General features: G+C 39.6%; 1 pseudogene; it reads left to right on the top strand.

The window, feature by feature from the left end:
* Positions 1-1,545: 1,545 nt before the first annotated feature.
* On the top strand, positions 1,546-8,275 carry LOC107820726 (putative late blight resistance protein homolog R1B-17; annotated as a pseudogene).
* The last annotated feature ends 225 nt before the right edge of the window (positions 8,276-8,500 follow it).

Here is an 8,500-nt window from a genome sequence, read left to right as displayed (position 1 = left end):
CACATGACCCAAAAACACCACCGAATCAATCTAAAATTCACACTTTGAGAATTTTGCATATAACTACTTCTCCCTCAATGTCAGGAGCACGATCCTCAAAAGTTGCTCTTGATCCTCTTGGCTGTGGGAATACACCAAGATGTCGTCAATGAATACAATGATGAAAGAGTCGAGATATGGCTAGAATACAATGTTCATCAAGTGCATAAATGATACCGAGGCATTGGCCAACAAAAATGATATAACTAGGAACTCAAGTAGTATTTGGGATATCGAAGTCTCGAATCTTCAGCTGATGATGCCCTGACCTCTAATCAATGTTTAAGAACACTCTAGGATCTTGAAGCTAGTCAAATAAGTCATCAATGCATGGTAATAGGTACTTGTTCATGACTATAACTTTGTTCAACTACCTATAATCAATACACATATGCATAGAACTATCTTTTTTCTTCACGAACAAAGCTGAAGCATCCCAATGCGAGACACTCGGCCAGATGAAACCCTTATCAAGTAATTCCTGAAGCTGCTCCTTCAATTCCTTCAACTCTATAGGTGCCATATAATATGGTGGAATAAAATGGGCTGAGTGCTCGATACTAAGTCAATACAAAAATCGACATGTGTATCGAGCGACATGCTCGATAGGTCTGCTGGAAAAACATCTAGAAAATCCCTCTCTACCAGAACTGACTCAACGATATGAGTATCAACACTAACATCTCTCATAAAGGCTAGGTATGCATCAGACCCCTGCTCAACCATTCGATGTGCATCTAGAAAGGATACCACCCTACTAGGAGTATAATTCAATGTACCCCTCCACTCCAACCACAACAAACATGGCATAGCCAATGTCAAGGTCTTAGAGTGATAGTCTAAAATAGCATGTTAGGGCGACAATTAGTACATGCCCAAGAGCACATCAAAATCTACTGTACTGAGTAGCAATAGATCAACTTTGGTCTCATAACCACCAATAGTGATAAACACGGTCTACAGTAACGGAATCTCCCACAGACGCAGACACATATACAGGAGCACTCAAAGAGTCACATGATATATCCAAATACAGAGCAAAGTAAGATGACACATATGAGTAAGTGGAGCCCGGATCAAATAAAGATGAGGCATTCCTGTGACAGACCGAAACAGTACCTGTGATGACAACATCTGAAGCAACAACCTATGTCCTATCCGGAAAAACATAAAAAGGGTCTGGCCTCTCTTCTAGGGCCTTTACTTGCCTGACCTCCATCCTTTGCAGGCGGTGCAGGTGGGGCGGCAGCTGGAGCAGCAACCATAGTTTGTGAACCCTGTAGACCAGGTGGGACTCACATATGCCTTACCATGTAGGGCTGTAGCTATAGCGTGGCCACCACTAAATTATTTAATACCTCGAGGCCTTGGCCTCCTTCTCTCCGCTCTCTCTCTTGGCCCTTCATACCATCCATCCTCTGTGTGGCATCCACCAGCTGTTGAAACGGAGTATCCGTCTCAAACTCTCGAGCCATGCTAAATCTAATATCATAGTTGAGCCCCTCGATGAATCTGCAGACTCGCTCTCTCATTCTAGAAACCAAGGTAGGTGCATGTCGGGACAACTGAATTTAATAGAATACTCTGATACTATCATAGTCCGTTGACATATCTGCTCAAACTCTGAGCAAACTCTCTCAAGAATATCTCTTATAACTGAACTCAAGTGAGAAGGGCTGCATCACCTGTCCTACCCTCCTCGTAAGCCTGCCACCACCTGTAGGCTGCTCCTGATAGCTGAAATGTAGTAAAGGCAAATCCGCTCGTCTTCACAATACCCATGGTGCAAAGAATATGGTGGCACTTCTCTAGAAAGCCCTGCACATCCTCGGTAGTTGTGCCACTATAAGTAGGAGGGTGATACTTGAACCTTTCAAGACTCAACTCCTCCTCCTTAGATTCCTCCGCCCTAACCTCGAGCTAAAACGGAATTACAAGTTGCACTGGCATAAATCCCGGGACCAAATCAAAATGAACCCGTTGCCTTGGAGTACAGACGATGTGATTCTGAGCTCCTCCCCCAGCCTGAGATGTAGCTAGTGCAAGGGGAATCAATACCGCCTGAGCAAGAGTGCCAACATGCTCAAAAACTATCCTAAGGTCTCCTCAAGTGTAGGGGTGACAATAGGCGCCTGTCCCCGAACCGGAGCTACTGGTCGCTCCTCAGTCGCTGCTCGGGCAGGTGATCTAACTACAACACATGCCTTTCCTCGACCTTTGCCTTAGCCCTGGCCTCGCACGGCTTTAGTAGGGGACATGGGTATCTGATCATCGGATTCAGTAGTGCGTGTCCTCACCATCTATGGGAAAGTAGAAAGACAAAAACTATGATTTCTAAATCAACAAATTTGCATGATAAGGAATCAACAAAGTGGAATATTTCTAACATTCTCGTAGCCTCTCGAAGATAAGTATAGACGTTTATGCACCGATCCGCAAGACATTACCAAACTTGCTTATGACTCGTAGCACTTATGAACGTTAGAGCTTTGATACCAACATGCCACGACCCCAAAATACCACCTAAGGTAGTCATGATGACACCTAATATCTAAGACTAGGTAAATGTAACATTCATGAATAGCTTAACAGAAATAATAAACTAAGATAATAAAATAAACCGATAAAGGTCAAAATATTTCCAAAGCGGAAACCTCAGTAACAATATCTCCAAAGCCAGCGGAACTGAGTTATAAGCTCTACAAAAATGTACTAAAATCTCTAATACAACATTGTTTGATGAAAGGATAAACAATAGTAATGAAATAGAACAAGGTAACTCCAAGACCTACAGATGTCGAGCTACACCTTGAAGTCTCCGAAAAGATAATTGAAGGATTAATGGCATCCGACACGAGCAGATGTACCTGGATCTGCACAAAAATATGTAGAAGTGTAGCATAAGTACACCACAACGGTACCCACTAAGTATCAAGTATAACCTCAGTAGAGTAGTGATGAGGCCAGGTCAAGACTCTACTAGGACTAGAAAACTGGATAAAGTATAGTATAGTTAAATAATGGAAGACGAGGAAGTGAATAATAATAAAGCAGTTCAATAATGTAAACTAACCATGGAACTTAAAGCAATAAAGGCAACAAGGAGTGAACACATGATAAGAACAACAAGAAATCAATACAGACAAATACTAGTAAGGCAAATGGAGAGATAACAAAACTGTTCAACCAACAAACCTCTTTAACATAGAAAGTATAACAAGAATCACAATCGAGGTACCACGCCTCATATCCACAATTCACAATTTAAAATCACAAGCTTTCCTTATGCCGTCGCGTGACCCTTACACTTAGATATTTTTGAAAATATTTTTTTGAAATAGCTACATGCACTTTAGCCCCCATATGTCGCCGCGTGGCTTCAAGTAATTCTCTTACTAGCAATACATACATAAATCCCACCTAATGCCGCCGTATACACATTAACCCCTATCCTTATACCGCCACAAACACATCAATAACACAACATAATAACAACTCGCACTACAAGTGCCCATATGCCACAACTTGCCAAAATCAATAATACCAAAGTTACCACAACATATAGCCCACGACTCAACTACAATGTGAACAAGAATCTCAATAATAACAAAATGAATGAGAATTACTCAACAAGGAAAGATATCTCAATAATCAATAACTTCAACCTCAATGTGATAATAGCTTTCATAACTTCAACTTCAATAACTCAAAATGAAAGCATTCCCAAGAAAGACAACTTCCAACTCGATTGTATAATATAAGCTTAGCAACGAAAAAGATAGTATGAAATAGAAACTACGTCTAAATACATGAGAATAATTCAACACGAAGAGACATCATGGAATGATAACTTCAAATGAGAATAACTCCACAATTAAAAAGGCACATGATGATAAGAGAGATAACAACATCAATTAAAGCATATAAAAGCATGTTTGACAATAAGAGATAGAGCATGTGATAACAACATCAAGTAAATAATGCGAGAGAAATTTAACAATGGAAGATATAACATGATATTACGATTTCTAATTAAATGCATGAAAGAGACAAAGAGTCTAATGCGGTAAAAATACCACACATAAGCACGTGTACACACTCGTCACCTCGTGTACGCGTCTTTCATATAATATAAATAACACAAATCAACCCAAGTCCTAAGGGCTATTTTCTCCATACAAAGTTAGACAAGATACCTATCTCAAGCAAGCTAAATCAATCCACTAAGAAGCCTTTTCCGCGAAAATTTAACTCCGGACGGCTTGAATCTAGTTAAAATAACTTATTACCATGAATACAAGCCATAGGAAGCAATTTCGGTAATAAAGTTTCAATCTTTAAAGAAAATAAAAAAGTCAACCCTGAGCTAGCACCTCGGAACCCAACCCAACTCAAAAATATGAACATCCATTCCGATATAAGTCCAACCATACTAAAATTATCCAATTTCGACCTCAAATTGACTTTCAAATCCACAATTTATGGTTTAGGAAAGTTTTCACAAAAATTCCCAATCTCTCCAACTCAAATCACTAATTAAATAATAAAAATAATGATGAAATCATGATTAATGAACAAAATCGAGTAAAAAATGCTTACCTCAATCCAATCCTTGAAAAGTTTCTCCAAAATCGCCCAAAAACGAGCTCTATAACTCAAAATATGAAAAATGAAATAAACCCTCGATTTCATCAATTTTCTGCGCAGGCTTTCCACACCTGCAGACAAATTGTAGCTTTTGTGACTCCAAATCTGCGGAAAACCATCGTAGATGCGGCTTCACTAAGACTCAGCAATTTCCGCTTTTGCGGACCACACGTCGCTTATGCAGTTCTGCTTCTGCGGACCAAAGGTGCATCTGCGCGTCGACTTCTGTGCATAAATACCGCACTTGCGGTCCCCCATCAAAATCTATCTTCTGCATTTGTGGAGCATTGCTCCCTTCTGCGTTTGCAGACCTGCGACCATTCAACCGCTTCTGCAGCGCCGCACGTACGACCCAAATTGCGCAGGTGCGAATGCACCAGACTTCAGCATGCATCAAAATCCTCCAAGTCCAAAATGAAATAGGATTCAATCCGAATCACACCCGAGGCCCTTGGGACCCGTACAAACATATCATCAAGTTCCAAAACACAACATGAACCTACTTGATGTCTTAAATCACATCAAACAACATCAAATCTACGAATCTCACCCCAATTCAAGTCTATAGAACCAATGAACATTCAACTTCTAAAACAACACCGAATCATATCAAACCAACTCCAAATGAGCTCAAATTTTGCATGCAAGTCCCAAATGATACAGTAGACTTATACCAACTCGTGAAATCATAATCCGAGCCCGATAGGAATAAAGTCAACATTTCATACCTTCAATTTTCCAATGTTTACCAAAAAGCACCAAACCAACCTTCGGACCTCCAAATCAACATCGGACATAGGCCTAAGTCCAAAATTACCATACGAAGCTATCAGAACCATCAAAACTCGATTCTAGAGTCATCTACACAAAAGTCAAACTAAGGTCAACTCTTCCAGCTTAAGCTTTCAACCTTAGGACTTAGCCTAACTCACTCTAAAACTCACCCGAAACCAAACTAACCACCCCGGCAAGTCGCATAACCACAATTGAACATAGAGGAAGCAATAAATAGGGGAACAAGGCTAGAATAATCTAAACGACCGGCCGGATCGTTACCAGAAAAAAATAGTTAGTGAAACTTTTAAAATTCATAATATTTTGAAAAAGTATTCGCATAGGAGAGCAAAAAAGCGAGTAGGAACTCAATCGATGGTATAGGAAGAGGGCCTATAAAACCTGCATATTGGCAATCTTTTAAACATGTCAATCACATGACTTTAACAAATTCTTTGAAGCTAGTTACATAAACATTGTCTGAATTAACTATTCATTTAGGATTGTCACAATTATCAGACTGTTCGATCTCATTTAAGAATCCATTACCTTTACCAATTTATTTTCAAGTTTCTAAAGACAGAAGCATGTCTTTCTTAGTTAGTAATTGAAGCACATTAACTTTTATTTGTTGTCAGTGTTATTTGGCTTCTTAAATCTAATATTATGACAATTCAATGTTCTCTTAAAAGCCTCCTGTGGTTGAGGAAGATGACGTTGTTGGCTTTGACGAGGAGGCCAAGAAGGTAATTGATCGTCTTCTTGAAGGATCAGACAATTTAAAGGTTATTCCAGTCGTTGGTATGCCAGGTCTTGGAAAGACGACACTGGCAAATATTCTCATATGTCTGATGATAATTTGGCTCAAGTAATGCGTGATTTTTTGGGAAGGGGAGGAAAATATCTAATTGTTTTGGATGATGTATGGTCTGGAGAAGCTTGGGATCGTCTCAAAATTGCTTTCCCGAACAACAACAAGTGTAATAGAGTGTTGTTGACCACTTGAGATTACATTGTAGCTAAGTATTGCAATGATGATCCTCATAAGTTGAAATGTTTAACTGATAGTAAAGGTTGGGAGTTGCTGGAAAAGAAGGTATTCCACAAGGATAAATGCCCTTCTGAGTTGGAACAGTACGGACTAAATATAGCCAAAAAATGTGAGGGATTACCCCTTGCAATTGTGGTGATTGTAGGGGCGTAAATTGGTAATGGTAAAACAACAAGAGAATGGGAGCAAGTAGATCAAAGTGTTGGTGAGCACCTCATAAATAAAGACCGGAGAATTGTAAAAAGCTGGCGCAAATGAGTTATGATCGCTTGCCTTGTGACTTGAAGGCATGCTTCTTGTATTGCGGTGCATTTCCTAAAGGTTTTGAGATCCCTGCTTGGAAGCTGATCCGTTTATGGATCGCGGAAGGTTTCATTAGTACAATGGACGCTTAACTCTTGAATGTAAGGCAGAGGATTACTTGAATGATCTTGTCAACAAAAACTTGGTGATGGTAATGTAGAGAACTTCTGATGGCCAAATTAAAACATGTCGTGTTCATGATATGTTGCACGAATTTTGCAGGCATGAGGCGACGATGGAGGAAAACGTTTTCCAAGAAGTAAGTCTTGATATTAGGCAATCTGCTCTTGGACAACAAGAGCTAGCAACGTACCATCGCTTATGCATTCATTCCTCTATTTTACAATTCATCTCTACGAAACCTTTTGGTGAACATGTCAGGTCATTCTTGAGCTTTCCATCAAAAAAATTGGAGATGCCTGCTAGAGATATTCCAAATATCCTGAAAGCTTTTCCTCTACTAAGGGTGTTGGATGCAGAATCCCTCACATTTAATCGCTTTACCAAGGAGTTTTTCCAGCTATATCATTTGAGATATATAGCATTCTCAAGCGACTCCCTCAAGATCATTCCTAGACAAATGGGAGGGCTTTGGAACATGCAAACTCTTATTGTTGACACACAACAAGAGGACTCTTGACATTGAAGCAGACATATTGAACATGCCACGACTGAGGCATCTTCACACTAATGCTTCTGCTATATTACGTGCCCCAAAAAGTAGTAAAGCTGCCCTGGTAAACCAACCCTTACAAACTCTTTCGACAATTGCATCTGAAAGTTGCTCGGAAGATGTGTTTGTTAGGGCTCCAAATATGAAGAAGTTGGGCATTCGTGGCAACATAGGTATGCTTCTTGAGTCAAACGAGTCTGCACTATTCAACAATGTCAAGAAGCTAGAGTGCCTTGAAAGTTTTAAGTTAATTAATGATGTTGGTTAAATAGGCCGGACACCACTACACCTTCCTCCAGCATACATATTTCCAAGGAAGTTGCAGCTTACGTTAATAAATGCTTGGTTGGACTGGGATCATGATATATCTATACTTGGACAATTGCAGTACCTTGAAGTTCTAAAACTGAAAGAAAATGCATTTAAGGGAGAGTACTGGGAGCCAAAAGTTGGTGGTTTTGGTTCCCTTCAGGTCTTGTGGATTCAGAGAACAGATTTAGCAGCCTGGCATGCTTCAGCTGATAACTTTCCTAGACTGAAGCGTCTGGTTCTTGTATTGTGTGAAAAACTTGCAGAAATTCCCCTTGGCCTGACGGATGTACGCAGCCTCCAAGTGATGGAACTGAACATCACCACCAAATTAGGAGCAAAATGTGCACGTGATATCCAAACCAAGAAACTCAAGCAAGCTAATTTGGAAGGTAATTATATTAAAAGCAGCGGATTCAAGCTATCTATATATCCTCCTGATCTCTAATTGCAACTGCATACATCTTCCTTGATGACGTGTAGGTCAGTTCATCAACTTATAATTCTTTGTTACAACTTACTCTTTCCGTTTCAATTTAGATGAGGTACTTTGATCCGGAACAAAGTTTAAGAAAAAAAGTTATTTGAAACTTGTGGTCTTAAAAGCTTAAAGGGTAAAATTTTTGTGGGGCCATGACATTTTTGTGATTATAAAAGCTTCTTATTAAGGATAAAATGCATAAAATAAAGAGTTTAAAATTAAA

This window comes from Nicotiana tabacum, chromosome 18 (genome assembly GCF_000715075.1).
Source record: "Nicotiana tabacum cultivar K326 chromosome 18, ASM71507v2, whole genome shotgun sequence".
NCBI lineage: Eukaryota > Viridiplantae > Streptophyta > Magnoliopsida > Solanales > Solanaceae > Nicotiana > Nicotiana tabacum.
This window is presented reverse-complemented; position numbering and strand designations above follow the sequence as displayed.